The sequence below is a fragment of the Bufo gargarizans genome, chromosome 2 (assembly GCF_014858855.1).
Source record: "Bufo gargarizans isolate SCDJY-AF-19 chromosome 2, ASM1485885v1, whole genome shotgun sequence".
Classification (NCBI taxonomy): Eukaryota; Metazoa; Chordata; class Amphibia; order Anura; family Bufonidae; genus Bufo; species Bufo gargarizans.
In genome coordinates this window covers 687037746-687052281 of record NC_058081.1, presented here as the reverse complement: position 1 = coordinate 687052281, position 14536 = coordinate 687037746, and the positions used below count along the sequence as shown (strand labels likewise).

At 43.1% G+C, this 14536-nt stretch overlaps 1 protein-coding gene across 1 annotated transcript in view; it reads right to left on the bottom strand.

The window, feature by feature from the left end:
- Positions 1–14282, bottom strand: part of LOC122926309 (alpha-tectorin-like) — a 62288-nt gene extending 48006 nt beyond the window's left edge. Inside the window, exons 1-3 of the mRNA XM_044277682.1 lie at positions 14203–14282; positions 13981–14025; positions 12699–12757 (exon numbers count right to left, since the gene is read on the bottom strand). The gene's annotated coding sequence lies outside the window, so the exon portion shown is untranslated. The remainder of the gene's footprint in view (positions 1–12698; positions 12758–13980; positions 14026–14202) is intronic.
- Positions 14283–14536: the final 254 nt, after the last annotated feature.

The following is a 14536-nucleotide window of genomic DNA, read 5'->3' as shown; positions in this document are numbered from 1 at the left end:
TGGACTGTTGCAGTGGTGGGTGACGTGAAGCCTCATTCTCTGCTATGACATGCAGACTGATTCTCTGCTGACATGAAGCCAGATTGTCTGTTACGGGACCTCTCTCCTCTGCCTGTGTGCTAGGCCTAAATATATGCCAATGGACTGTTGCAGTGGTGGCTGACGTGAAGCCTCATTCTCTGCTATGACATGCAGACTGATTCTCTGCTGACATGAAGCCAGATCGTCTGTTACGGGACCTCTCTGCTCTGCCTGTGTGCTAGGCCTAAATATATGCCAATGGACTGTTGCAGTGGTGGGTGACGTGAAGCCTCATTCTCTGCTATGACATGCAGACTGATTCTCTGCTGTCATGAAGCCAGATTGTCTGTTACGGGACCTCTCTGCTCTGCCTGTGTGCTAGGCCTAAATATATGCCAATGGACTGTTGCAGTGGTGGGTGACGTGAAGCCTCATTCTCTGCTATGACATGCAGACTGATTCTCTGCTGACATGAAGCCAGATTGTCTGTTACGGGACCTCTCTCCTCTGCCTGGGTGCTGGGCCTAAATTTATGACAATGGACTGTTGCAGTGGTGGCTGACGTGAAGCCTGATTCTCTGCTATGACATGCAGACTGATTCTCTGCTGACATGAAGCCAGATTGTCTGTTACGGGACCTCTCTCCTCTGCCTGGGTGCTGGGCCTAAATTTATGACAATGGACTGTTGCAGTGGTGGCTGACGTGAAGCCTGATTCTCTGCTATGACATGCAGACTGATTCTCTGCTGACATGAAGCCAGATCCTCTGTTACGGGACCTCTCTCCTCTGCCTGGGTGCTGGGCCTAAATTTATGACAATGGACTGTTGCAGTGGTGGCTGACGTGAAGCCTGATTCTCTGCTATGACATGCAGACTGATTCTCTGCTGACATGAAGCCAGATCCTCTGTTACGGGACCTCTCTCCTCTGCCTGGGTGCTGGGCCTAAATTTATGAAAATGGACTCTTACAGTGGTGGGTGACGTGAAGCCTGATTCTCTGCTATGACATGAAGACTGATTCTCTGCTGACATGAAGCCAGATTGTCTGTTACGGGACCTCTCTCCTCTGCCTGGGTGCTGGGCCTAAATATCTGAGAATGGACTGTTCCAGTGGTGGGTGACGGGAAGCCAGATTCTCTGCTATGGAACCTCTCTCCAATTGATTTTGGTTAATTTTTATTTATTTAATTTTTATTTTAATTAATTTCCCTATCCACATTTGTTTGCAGGGGATTTACCTACATGTTGCTGCCTTTTGCAGCCCTCTAGCCCTTTCCTGGGCTGTTTTACAGCCGTTTTAGTGCCGAAAAGTTCGGGTCCCCATTGACTTCAATGGGGTTCGGGTTTGGGACGAAGTTCGGATCGGGTTCGGATCCCGAACCCGAACATTTCCGGGATGTTCGGCCGAACTTCTCGAACCCGAACATCCAGGTGTTCGCTCAACTCTACTGGCCAGCAGTGGTCTAGTGTCCATAGTCTGAAGGAACTGGATGGAAAAATTCAGCATCAACTGTCTGGCACAAGGAGACATCCGGCGTTATAACTGATGTGCTGGATGTCAGAAGTGATCCAATAGGACTTGTTCTTGCATCGGTTTCCCTTTGGCGGGAAACTACAGCAGGTGGCATGATCAAACCCGAGGGCAAGTTAATGGAGAAGTCTGGAGGAATAACTGCCAGCCAACCAAGCATTTGACCGCTATCCTGGGCTCAGGGCAGAACTGGGGGGTATATATGCCCCTCATACCCTCAGGATCAGGCACGCATTATCATGCCATGCCTATACTGTAGATGACATGTGGTGACATTATCATACAAGGGATCCTGGTTTTACCACTTATTAAAAAAACAAAACTAAAAATATATTTATGAGAAAAATGAGAAACACGCACATGAAGTATCTACAGAGCTTAGATAAAATCAAGGTTTATAGAAGAAAGAACCAGTCCTGGAATGTAATGTTGTAGAACTGGATCTACAGCACACAGGGCAGAATACAGCATAAGCAAAAGGGGAAAATGAACTTGGGCCCCCACTTTTTAAGGGTCTCTCCACCCCAATTTCACTTCATGCAGTCTATTTCAACTTTAAATTTCCCTCCATGAAAACTCATCTCACATTTAGTTGTGGGTACGCTATGGCCATATTATGTGGGCACTGTACGGTATATGTTGCACCTCCTTTTTTGCACTGAATTGGAGTATTAATTCACCGATGTAAAGAGTTTTTCAACTTCTGAAAATTTTAAAGAACTCCCTGTTCATATCTTGTCCAGAGCTCCTCACCATATTCCTTAGCTCAGGAGGTAACTGTGGGGGAAGAGGGGCAAATTCCCAAAGTAACGTTAGGATGGAGGGCAGGTGGGGCACTGTACTGACTTAAAAGTGTACTAGGTGATCCAAGATCCAAGAGAAATTAAAAAACATTGGGTTGGCTTCAGTTGCCTCTAGGGGCTGTTTCTTTGATCAAAAACCTATTAGACTCTACTGATGATATAAGGGGTGGGCCCAGAAAATGATTCCCTCTGATGGACCCAAGTAACCCCAGTCTGACACAGGGTCCTAATGCACACACGTAGGTCACCATGCACCATGGTTATCCATCTGCATGCTGTTTAAGGCTTATTTTTACTATAGGAATGAATGGTCAACATATGTCTTTGTATGCCTACACAGGATCATGTGTCGGTGCTACACGTTAGAAAATTGTCAGAACTTATACCACCAGTGGAAGCATAAAAATAAAGTGCCTTAAAATTACAGTTTTTCCCACTAATTCTGCACTCAATGACCAATAATGAAAAGAAAATCTAAAATCCTGCATTTACATAAGTATTCAGACCCTTTACTCAGGATTTAGTTGGAGTGATTCCAATCTTCTGGATTTGGAAATTTTCAGCCAGAACCTCTACATCTCTGTCAGGTTGGATGGAGACCACCGGTGGACAGCCACTTTCAGATCTTTCCAGAGATGATCAATTAGATTCAAGTTAGTACTGTGGCTGGGCCACTTAAAGACATTCACAGAGTTGTCCCTAAGCCTCTCCTGTGTTATCTTGGCCGTGGGCTTAGGGTCATTGTCTTGTTGGAAGGTGAACCTTCAGCCCAGTCTAAGGTCCAGAACTCACTGGATCAGATTTATTTTATTTAGAATATCTCTATACTTTAGTCCATTCAATTTTCCCTCAACCCTGTCCATTCTCCTGTTTCCACAGCATGATGCTGCTACATCATCATTCACTGTAAGGATGGTATTGGGCAGGAAATAGAAACATAGAATGTGTTGGCAGATAAGAACCATTCGGCCCATCTAGTCTGCTCAATATACTGAATACTATGGATAGTCCCTGGCCCTATCTTATATGAAGGACGGCCTTATGCCTATCCCATGCATGCTTAAACTCCTCCACTGTATTTGCAGCTACCACATCTGCAGGAAGGCTATTCCATGCATCCACTACTCTCTCAGTAAAGTAATACTTCCTGATATTACTTTTAAACCTTTGCCCCTCTAATTTAAAACTATGTCCTCTTGTAGCAGTTTTATTTCTTTTAAATATTCTCTCCTCTTTTACCTTGTTGATTCCCTTTATGTATTTAGCAGTTTCTATCATATCCCCTCTGTCTCGTCTTTCTTCCAAGCTATACATGTTAAGGTCCTTTAATCTTTCCTGGTAAGTTTTGTCCTGCAATCCATGTACTAGTTTAGTAGCTCTTCTCTGAACTCTCTCCAAAGTATCAATATCCTTCTGGAGATATGGTCTCCAGTACTGAGCACAATACTCCAAATGAGGTCTCACTAGTGCTCTGTAGAGCTGCATGAGCACCTCCCTCTTTCTACTGGTAATTCCTCTCCCTATACACACTACAAATTAGTGTGGTATTAAAAAGCAGGAAGTGCTCAACCCCATATGCAGTGGTGCATAAAAAATGCATACAATGGAGGATGCCTGCAGCGGACCACAAGTACCACAATGGACATCCTACACAGGATGGCAATTGTGTGGATGTGATAAGCAGTCAAAATAACATAACAAAAACAAAGACAGGTGCACTATGCGGTCTTACTAACCCTCATACTGGTGTAAAATTGAGATTTAGCCAACATGACCTGCTTGGAGGACATGTCTGAGCCCGAGCACCACGGGCCTAGTTCACAGCTAAGCTCTTTTAATAGCTTTGGGTGTATCCCATCAGGCCCCTGTGACTTATTTGTATTAATTTTAGACAGCTGACTTAGAACCTCTTCCTCTGTAAAGACACATGCATCAACAGATTCATTAGTCTTCCTTCCTAACTGAGGTCCCTTTCCTTCATTTTCCTTTGTAAAAACTGAACAGAAGTATTCATTGAGGCAGTCAGCTCGTTCTTTATCTTCTTCCATATGCCTTCCTTCTTTTGTTTTTAATTTGGTAATTCCTTGTTTTAGTTTGCTAATTTCATTTATGTATCTGAAGAATGGCTTATCGCCTTTTTTCACTGACTGAGCTAATTTCTCTTCTGCCTGCGCTTTAGAAGCTCTTATAACTTGTTTGGCCTCTCTCTGCCTAATCTTATAAATTTGCCTGTCACCCTCGTTTTTTTTTTTATAATTACTAAATGTTATCTTTTTTATTTTGGCCACTTCTGCTGAGTACCACAGTGGTCTCTTCCTTTTTTGGCTTTTACTGACAAGCCTAATGCAATTTTCTGTTGCCTTCAATAGTGCCACTTTTAAGTAGTCCCATTTCTCCTGGACTCCATTGAAACTGTTCCAATCTGATAGGGACTTGTATACCACTAATCTAATTTTAGGAAAGTCAGTTTTTCTAAAATCTAAAACTTTAGTTTTTTGTGTGGTGTGACTCAGTCACTGTACGTATCGTAAACCACACTGACTGGTGATCACTAGATCCCAAGCTTTCCCCTACAGTAATATCAGATACCAAATTCCCATTTGTGAATACTAAATCTAAAATGGCCTCCTCAACTACTTGATGTATAGATAATCCCAGAAGGGAATTTAGAATATCTGTACTCCTGGCAGAACTAGCTATTTTGGTTTTCCAGAAACCCAAACTGACTCTTAATTGTTCTCGCTAACTTAGATTAGATTTTATGCTATCTTTCACATACAGGGCCACCCATCCCCCTTCTTGCCTTCTCTGTCTTTCCTATATAGAGAGAACCCTGGTATTGTTATATACCTGTCATTACTCCTATTGAACCACGCCTCAGTAACAGACACTAAATCTATATTCTCAGATGCTATTATAGCCTCAAGTTCATTGATCTTATTCCCTAAACTGCGAGCATTTGTAAACAAGAATCTGAGCTTGTCATTTCTTAACCTTTGTGCTACTGGCATCTTCTGTTCCGGGGGGCAGTCGGACTGCTGGATTATCACTCTTTTGCCCCTCTTTCCTAGTTGAAATGCTCCTTAGCAAATACTTTGATCTGTTCACTGAGGACAGTGTCTGGTTTCCTCCAGACATGATGCTTACAATTGAGGCCAAAAAGTTTAATCTTGGTTTTATCATACCAGGGAATCTTGTTTCTCACAGTCTGAGAGTCTTTTAGATTGGTGGAGGCTGCAAGTGGTGTTTGACATTTTAGAAGTTTCTCTCATATGCACACAGGATCTTTGGAGCTTAGCCAGAGTGACCAATGGGTTCATTGTCACCTCTCTTATCAAGGCCCTTCTCCCCCAATTTATTAGTTTGGTGGGGCAGGTAGCTCTAGTTGGAGTCCTGGTTGTTCCAAATTTCTTCAATTTAATAGTTAATAGTGCTTTTGGGAATGTCTGTCCCCTTCTTCAGATCTGTGCCTTCACACAATCCTATCCCTGAGCTCAGGCAGTTCTTTCGTCCTAATGGCTAGGTTTTTGCTCTGATATTCATTGTCAGCTGTGAGACTAGACTATCTTTCCAAATCAAGACCAATTAATTGAGTTTCCCACAGGTTGATTCCAATCAAGGTGTTAAAACATCTCAAAGATGATTTAGAGAAATGGGAGGCCCCTAAAGCTAAATGTCAAGTATCACAGCCAAGGATCTGAATAATAATGCCCGTATGAAACTTAACGTTTTTCTTTTTCATTAAATTCACCAAAAACTTTTATAAAATTATGTTTTCAATTTCTCATTATGGGGTAGTGAGTGTAGAATGATGGGAAAGTGGATATTTTTATTTAGCAAAAGGAGCTACATAAGGAAATGTGAAAACAAAGTGAAATGGTTTAAAGCCTTTTCGAATGCACTTTACTGTGTTTTTACATTAATCTGTAATGTGTTGCACCTGTAAAAAGAGTAAACCCTGACAACCTCTTTGCAAAAACTTCTGATAAAGCTTGTGTGATTTTGCTGCATGATAATTGGCCACACTACCTCAAGCTTCCAAAGGGGGAGGGTGCCAAATTGAATGTTTTGCCCCACATGAATAGAAACCTAGCTACATCTCCGGCCGGGCTATGTAATGCATAAGACAAATCCCCAAAGCCAGGCTTCCATCATAGCAGCTACCTGTGATACCTAACTAGATCTTCTCTTGTGGGATTAGTGGATTAGTAAATTGTCAGTGCATCAGTAGGTGTAATATAGAAAATCTATCTACAGTCAAAGTTGCACGTACTATAGAAGCAGCTAAAACAGTTGCTATGTTGCCACTAGAGAGTAGGGGTACAGATCAAGTTGAGTGGAATATTGGAAAATGTGCCCAATTTTTGGAAAGCATTTAACTGTTATAAATTGTGATTATGAAAGGAGGTGTAAAATGTGTATCGCGCAGAAAAGTCATATGGAGAAGTATCTCTGATAAGGGACTGTCATATGAATAAAACCTGGTTGCAACAAGTCTATGTAAAACAGGACAATAACATAAATCATGACTTCCTTAGATTTGCCATGTCATGATGAGTGACTCTGTTGGGGCTCTCAGAGTTTAGCTGTTTTTGCTGTATTTGTACAGCTCGCGACAGGGAGGAACAGCTGGATGGAGATTTAAAACTATGTCTGACGAGTAGATAAGTGCATATTACAGAGATGTACTTACTTTTTCCCCTACAGGACCACCAGTCGACCTCATTGTATGTCTCTGCAGGGAAGCTTTCGAGAGAGAAGCCCTTTTATACTGCAGCTTGTACAAGGTGCAAATGTGTACACAGATACCTAGCGGGAGCATAAGGGAACCAGTTCTACAGCTTCTAAAGAATTCTTGTAAAACCATGTAGATCAAACCATGAAATCTGAAAATACTCTATCTTACCTGATCCATACTTAAAGGTTAAATATTTGTGAAAGGATTACAGTACCTAACAATGGCAGTCATATTACTGTCAGTTTCCTGAAAGTAATGAAAAAAGCCCCCCCCCCAGAGACCAGAGAGTGGCAGGGACGCTGCATACCTAGCCTTAGCTGTGTGTATAGCATTACCGTCCTGTAATATGTAGACCTACAATCAATAGAGCCAATGGTAGATTTCAATAGGTTGCTTTGGGTGGCCGGCCGTCTTTGCCCTGAGGCTCCTACGGTGCTGTGGCCACCCAAAATGCCCATCAATATTCCTATGTGCTGTAGTAGCAAGATTTTTATGTTCCCCTTAAACTTATGTTCCCATTAAAACTAATAGGTGAAGTGAAGAATATTGAGTATCTGGGGACATGATGTATTGTGTTGTTTCCCTTGTGCCACCAAAACTATCAAGACATGGATTCCACAAGAACTCTGAAGATGTCCTGTGTTATCTGGCATTAGCATCGGGCCCTTTAAGTCCTGTAAATTCTGAGGTGTGGCTTCCATGGATTGGACTTGTTGGATGGACATCCACATGAAGTAATGTCGTTCAAATTATAGCTTGCTGCTTTTTCAAAGTGCTGATTTTTATAAGTGCATTGGAGATATTCAGGAGACTATCTTAGACTAACTTAGAGTTTTTCCACTGTAGCAGAACTTGAGCTGTGTTTCTGCTGGATACTCAGACCCTGTGTTTCAAAATAGAACTTGAGCTGTGTTTCTGGTGGATACTCAGACCCTGTGTTTCAAAACAGGTAAGGAATTTGTTAAACAAGTTATCACTATTGTCTGATTGCAAATGAGCATAGGTGGTTAAGGTGTTACATTTTTAGTTGGGGGAGGAGCTTTTATGGGAGTGTGTGTAAATATATCCACATAGTATTAGCTTGCCTAATTATATCTTGATGCTTTTTCAAAGTGCTGATTTTTATAAGTGCATTGGAGATATTCAGGAGATATTTAGAAGGTGATCTGGAGGTGGATACCATTTAAACAAGTAAGATTTGTTTGTTTAAAATCTTTCCCCTCTTTAAAATGGCAGACCTGGTTCTGTGCAGGAATTGTTGTGCTTTCATTTCAGGTTCCACTCTTCGGAGGTTTGGATACTGTCTGATCTGTAGACAGCTCTCCATAATGCAGCAGGAAATTGCATTTTTTTAAATCTGAGATTTGCAAATTAACCATTAAACAAACTCAGCAATGCCACTGCCACAGAGGCCCCCTAGAAATGGAAGATGGGTTACTGTAGGTTCTGGTAGACTGAGAGTTGTTGATAGAAGACATGTCCCACATTCTGTGGCTCTCCATAATTCATTTGCAGCACTTTCAGAGTGCAAGAGCAACATGGAGGATGGCTCAAGCACAGTGGGTGAGAAACAATCATCTCCCATGCCTAAAGTATGCAAGACTGCAGCCAAAGACAAAAAGGAGAAGGTGAGGACTGATAGTAAGCAGCTGTTGGTGGGCGATTCCATCATAAGAGGTGTGAAGTTTGAGGAAAATGGTGTTGTGAGATGTCTCCCTGGTGCTACCGCTAGCAGGGATAGACGACGGATCCTTAATATTGTTAGGCAAGCAAAGCAGGAAAGGGAGGTGGATGTTATTGTCCATCTTGGGACAAATGATCTGGCTTGCAATGAGGTTTCAAAGGTGAAGGAAGCTTTTCACACACTTGGAAATGATATACGGGAGGTTGCATCAACTGTTTCATTCTCTGCAGTTTTGCCTGTGCATAACCTTCAGCATGACAGGAAGATGCGCATTAAGGAATTCAATGTATGGCTTGGTGAATGGTGTCTGAACCAAGGGTTTGGCTTTGTGTCTCATGTTAGCTCTCGTTGGAATGGAAAAGAACTGTACAAGAAAGATGGTTTGCATCTTTCTCTCAAGGGAACGAATGTCCTCAGTGAACAGTTCCAAGTATTTGCTAAGGAGCATTTAAACTAGGAAAGGGGGGCAAAAGAGTGATAATCCAGCAGTCCGACTGCCCCCCGGAACAATGCCAGAAGATGCCAGTAGCACAAAGGTTAAGAAATGACAAGCTCAGATTCTTGTCTACAAATGCTCGCAGTTTAGGGAATAAGATCAATGAACTTGAGGCTATAATGGCATCTGAGAATATAGATTTAGTGGCTGTTACTGAGACGTGGTTCAATGGGAGTAATGACTGGGATATAACAATACCAGGGTTCTCTCTATATAGGAAAGACAGAGAAGGCAAGAAGGGGGAGGGGTGGCCCTGTATGTGAAAGATAGCATGAAATCTAATTTGATACAAGTTAGCGAGACCAATTTAGAGTCAGTTTGGGTTACCTTGCAGCTTGATAATCATAAGGTAACTCGTGTAGGTGTGATATATAGACCACCTAGCCAAGTCAAAGAATTAGATGATCTACTAGTTGAGGAAATAGCTAAAATGACATTGAAGGGGGAAGTTATCATTATGGGAGACTTTAATCTTCCTGATGTAAACTGGAAAACCAAAATAGCTAGTTCTGCCAGGAGTACAGATATTCTAAATTCCCTACTGGGATTATCTCTACAGCAAGTAGTTGAGGAGCCAACCCGGAAGGAGGCCATTTTAGATTTAGTATTCACAAATGGGAATTTGGTATCTGATATTACTGTAGGGGAAAGCTTGGGATCTAGTGATCACCAGTCAGTGTGGTTTACTATAAGTACAGTGACTGAGTCACACCACACAAAAACAAAAGTTTTAGATTTTAGAAAAACTGACTTTTCTAAAATTAGATTAGTGGTATACGAGTCCCTATCAGATTGGAACAGTTTCAATGGAGTCCAGGAGAAATGGGACTACTTAAAAGTGGCACTATTGAAGGCAACAGAAAATTGCATTAGGCTTGTCAGTAAAAGCAAAAAAAGGAAGAGACCACTGTGGTACTCAGCAGAAGTGGCCAAAATCATTAAAAACAAAAAGATAGCATTTAGTAATTATAAAAAAAAATAAAAAAGAGGATGACAGGCAAATTTATAAGATTAGGCAGAGAGAGGCCAAACAAGTTATAAGAGCTTCTAAAGCACAGGCAGAAGAGAAATTAGCTCAGTCAGTGAAAAAAGGCGATAAGACATTCTTCAGATACATAAATGAAAAAGGAAACTAAACAAGGAATTACCAAATTAAAAACAAAAGAAGAAAGGTATATGGAAGAAGATAAAGAACTAGCTGACTGCCTCAATGAATACTTCTGTTCAGTTTTTACAAAGGGAAATGAAGGAAAAGGACCTCAGGAAAGAAGACTAATGAATCTTTTGATGCATGTGTCTTTACAGAGGAAGAGGTTCTAAGTCAGCTGTCTAAAATTAATACAAATAAGTCACAGGGGCCTGATGGGATACACCCAAAGCTATTAAAAGAGCTCAGCGGTGAACTAGCAAAACCATTAACAGATTTATTTAACCAATCACTGGTAACAGGAGTCGTCCCAGAAGATTGGAAATTAGCAAATGTTGTGCCCATTCACAAGAAAGGTAGTAGGGAGGAATCAGGCAACTATAGGCCAGTAAGCCTGACATCAATAGTGGGGAAATTAATGGAAACCATACTCAAGGAGAGGATTGTGGAACATCTAAAATCCCATGGATTGAAAGATGAAAAACAGCATGGGTTTACTTCAGGGAGATCATGTCAAACTAATCTTATAGATTTTTTTGATTGGGTGACTAAAATAATAGATGGCGGAGGTGCAGTAGACATCGCTTATCTGGACTTTAGTACGGCTTTTGATACTGTCCCACATAGAAGGCTTATCAATAAATTGCAGTCTTTGTGCGTGGACTCCCATATTGTTGACTGTATTAGGCAGTGGCTGAGGGACAGGCAACAGAGGGTTGCAGTCATTGGAGTATATTCAGACCATGGTCTTGTTACCAGTGGGGTACCTCAGGGATCTGTTCTGGGACCAATATTGTTTAATATCTTTATCAGCGAAATTGCAGAAGGCCTCGATGGTAAGGTGTGTCTTTTTGCTGATGACACAAAGATTTGTAACAGGGTTGATACACCAAATGTAAAAGGACTCAGGAAAACTAGAGGAATGGTCAAAAATCTGGCAACTAAATTAATTTTGATAAGTGCAAGATAATGCACCTGGGACGTAAAAACCCAAGAGCAGAATATAAAATCAGTGATACAGTCCTAACCTCAGTATCTGAGGAAAGGGATTTAGGGGTCATTATTTCAGAAGACTTAAAGGTAGGCAGACAATGTCATAGAGCAGCAGGAAATGCTAGCAGAATGCTTGGGTGTATAGGGAGAGGCATTACCAGTAGAAAGAGGGAGGTGCTCATGCCGCTCTACAGAGCACTAGTGAGACCTCATTTGGAGTATTGTGCGCAGTACTGGAGACCATATCTCCAGAAGGATATTGATACTTTGGAGAGAGTTCAGAGAAGAGCTACTAAACTAGTACATGGATTGCAGGATAAAACTTACCAGGAAAGATTAAAGGACCTTAACATGTATAGCTTGGAAGAAAGACGAGACAGAGGGGATATGATAGAAACTTTTAAATACATAAAGGGAATCAACAAGGTAAAAGAGGAGAGAATATTTAAAAGAAGAAAAACTGCTACAAGAGGACATAGTTTTAAATTAGAGGGGCAAAGGTTTAAAAGTAATATCAGGAAGTATTACTTTACTGAGAGAGTAGTGGATGCATGGAATAGCCTTCCTGCAGAAGTGGTAGCTGCAAATACAGTGAAGGAGTTTAAGCATGCATGGGATAGGCATAAGGCCATCCTTCATATAAGATAGGGCCAGGGACTATTCATAGTATTCAGTATATTGGGCAGACTAGATGGGCCAAATGGTTCTTATCTGCCGACACATTCTATGTTCCTATGTTTCTATCAGAGCAGGCCGTCTGCCTCCATTGTTCTATGGTCCAGTTCTGATGCTGATATGCCCATTGTAGGCACTTTTGGAAGTGGACAGTGGTCAGTATGGACACTCTCTCTGGTCTGTGTAACCCCATGTAGCACAGCAGAGCATATCAGGAACACCACAGACATCACAATTTGTCCCTTGTCAGAATTTAACCGATTCTTGAAGGAGTTATCCAGGAATAGATATTGTTGACTAGCAGGGGCGTAACTAGAAGTGACTGGGCCCCACAGCAAATTTTTGTATGGGCCCCCCGGGTGCTTTGCAAGTCCCTCCTCCTGTGTAAACCCCACTCATTTGGCTACTCACGATCTAGACCAGTGGAACGTAGACAGACGCAAGGGGGGCACAGGTCAGGGGGCTCAGACAAGGGCCGAGAACCTAGTTAGCATAAACATAAAATACAGATCCTAGTACTCAGCATGATCAACCCTACCAGGCAATATGGTTTACTAGGGTTGATCATGCTTACACATGCTCTTTAATATTGAAAATTCTAAGACTTACTACTCCGCCTGTTCTTCAGCATGACTATGGCGTTGAGGAACATCAAGATCTCCACTTCCCTTTAGAAAAAAACAAAAAATGATTTATACCCCTGAATAATAATAAATTTAGTGACTATATATTACCAACATACAGAGACTAAATACCACCATATTGGATAATAGCTCATACCATGACTGGATAACAAACACTGCAACGTTAAAACACCATATCATGACTGGATAACAGCACCATACAGTGGTTGGTTAAGGCTAATTTCACACTAGCGTTCGGGGCTCCGCTTGTGAGTTCCGTTTGAAGGCTCTCACAAGCGGCCCCGAACGCATCCGTCCAGCCCCAATGCATTCTGAGTGGATAATGATCCGCTCAGAATGCCTCAGTCTGGCTCTGCTTGGCCTCCGTTCCGCTCAGGAGGCGGACACCCAAACGCTGCTTGCAGCGTTTTGGTGTCCGCCTGGCCGTGCGGAGCCAAACGGATCCGTCCAGACTTACAATGTAAGTCAATGGGGATGGATCCGTTTGATGTTGACACAATATGGTGCAATTTCAAACGGATCCGTCCCCCATTAACTTTCAATGCAAAGTCTGGATGGATCCGTCTGACTAACAATTAGACTTTGATTTTTTTCAGAAATATAATGCAGACGGATCCGTTCTGAACGGATACCATCGTTTGCATTATATGAGGGGATCCGTCTGTGCAGACACCAGACAGATCAGCTCCGAACGCAAGTGTGAAAGTAGCCTTACACTGCCATACAGTGACTGGATAACACCGCCATACAGTGACTGGATAACACCGCCATACAGTGACTGGATAACACCGCCATACAGTGACTGGATAACAGAGTATAAGGGGGCACAGTGCAATATATGACCAGGGGCACAGTGTAGAGTATAAGAGGGCAAAGTATAGGGGTACCTCCTTATACTCCTGTAATATGCCTCCTACACAGTATTATAATGGGACATAGAGCAGGGAATAGGACACAGGGCAGGGGGCACAATACAGCATAGGGTGCACAGTACAGGGCAGGGGCCGCAGTATAGAGAAGGGGGCACACTACGGGGCTGGGGGCTCAGGGCTTGTGGCATAGAGCAGGGGGCACAGTACAGGGCCAGGGGCACAGGGCTTGTGGCACAGAGCAGGGGGCACAGGGCAGGGGGTACAGTACAGGGCCAGGGGCACAGGGCTTGTGGCACAGAGCAGGGGGCACAGTACAGGGCAGGGGGCGTAGTACAGGGCAGGGGTCATAGTACAGGGCAGGGGGCACAGACTCACCATTTTTGGTCAGGCTGGCAGAGAGTCCAAAGCAGGAGACAGAAGCTGAGGGAAAAAGGGTGCAGGGATTCAGCAGGTTAAACACAGACACGATCTTTGACTGCAAACAGATCACACAGGAAGCTGTGCACTGGTCGGCTGCAGACAGTGCTCAGCTCAGCAACCAAGGGCACAAGCTGCCTGCTACATAGCCCCAAGGCACAACACTACGTGGGGACATACCTGAAAAGTTTTCAGGTTTGTCCCCCAAAAGCCCAGTGACTGATTTGCACATGTGCACTGCGCTGCTTCCGTGGAGCTCCTCTTCATGCCTGTTTCTCCCGCCTGCCGCTCCCTCCTCCTCCTCAGGTCAGGTCAGTAGGCGGGCCTAATTAGACCAGAGAGATGCTGGCAGGGGGGGGGGGTGCCGCACTGTATGTGAATTGTGAAGGGGCCCCCGCTGTATGTGAAGGGGCCCCCGATGTATGTGAAGGGGCAGCCGCTTTATTAAACAATCATCTGAGAGTCACACGCACACGCTGCTAGGCGCCGGGCCCCTTGTCAGCACGGGCCCCGA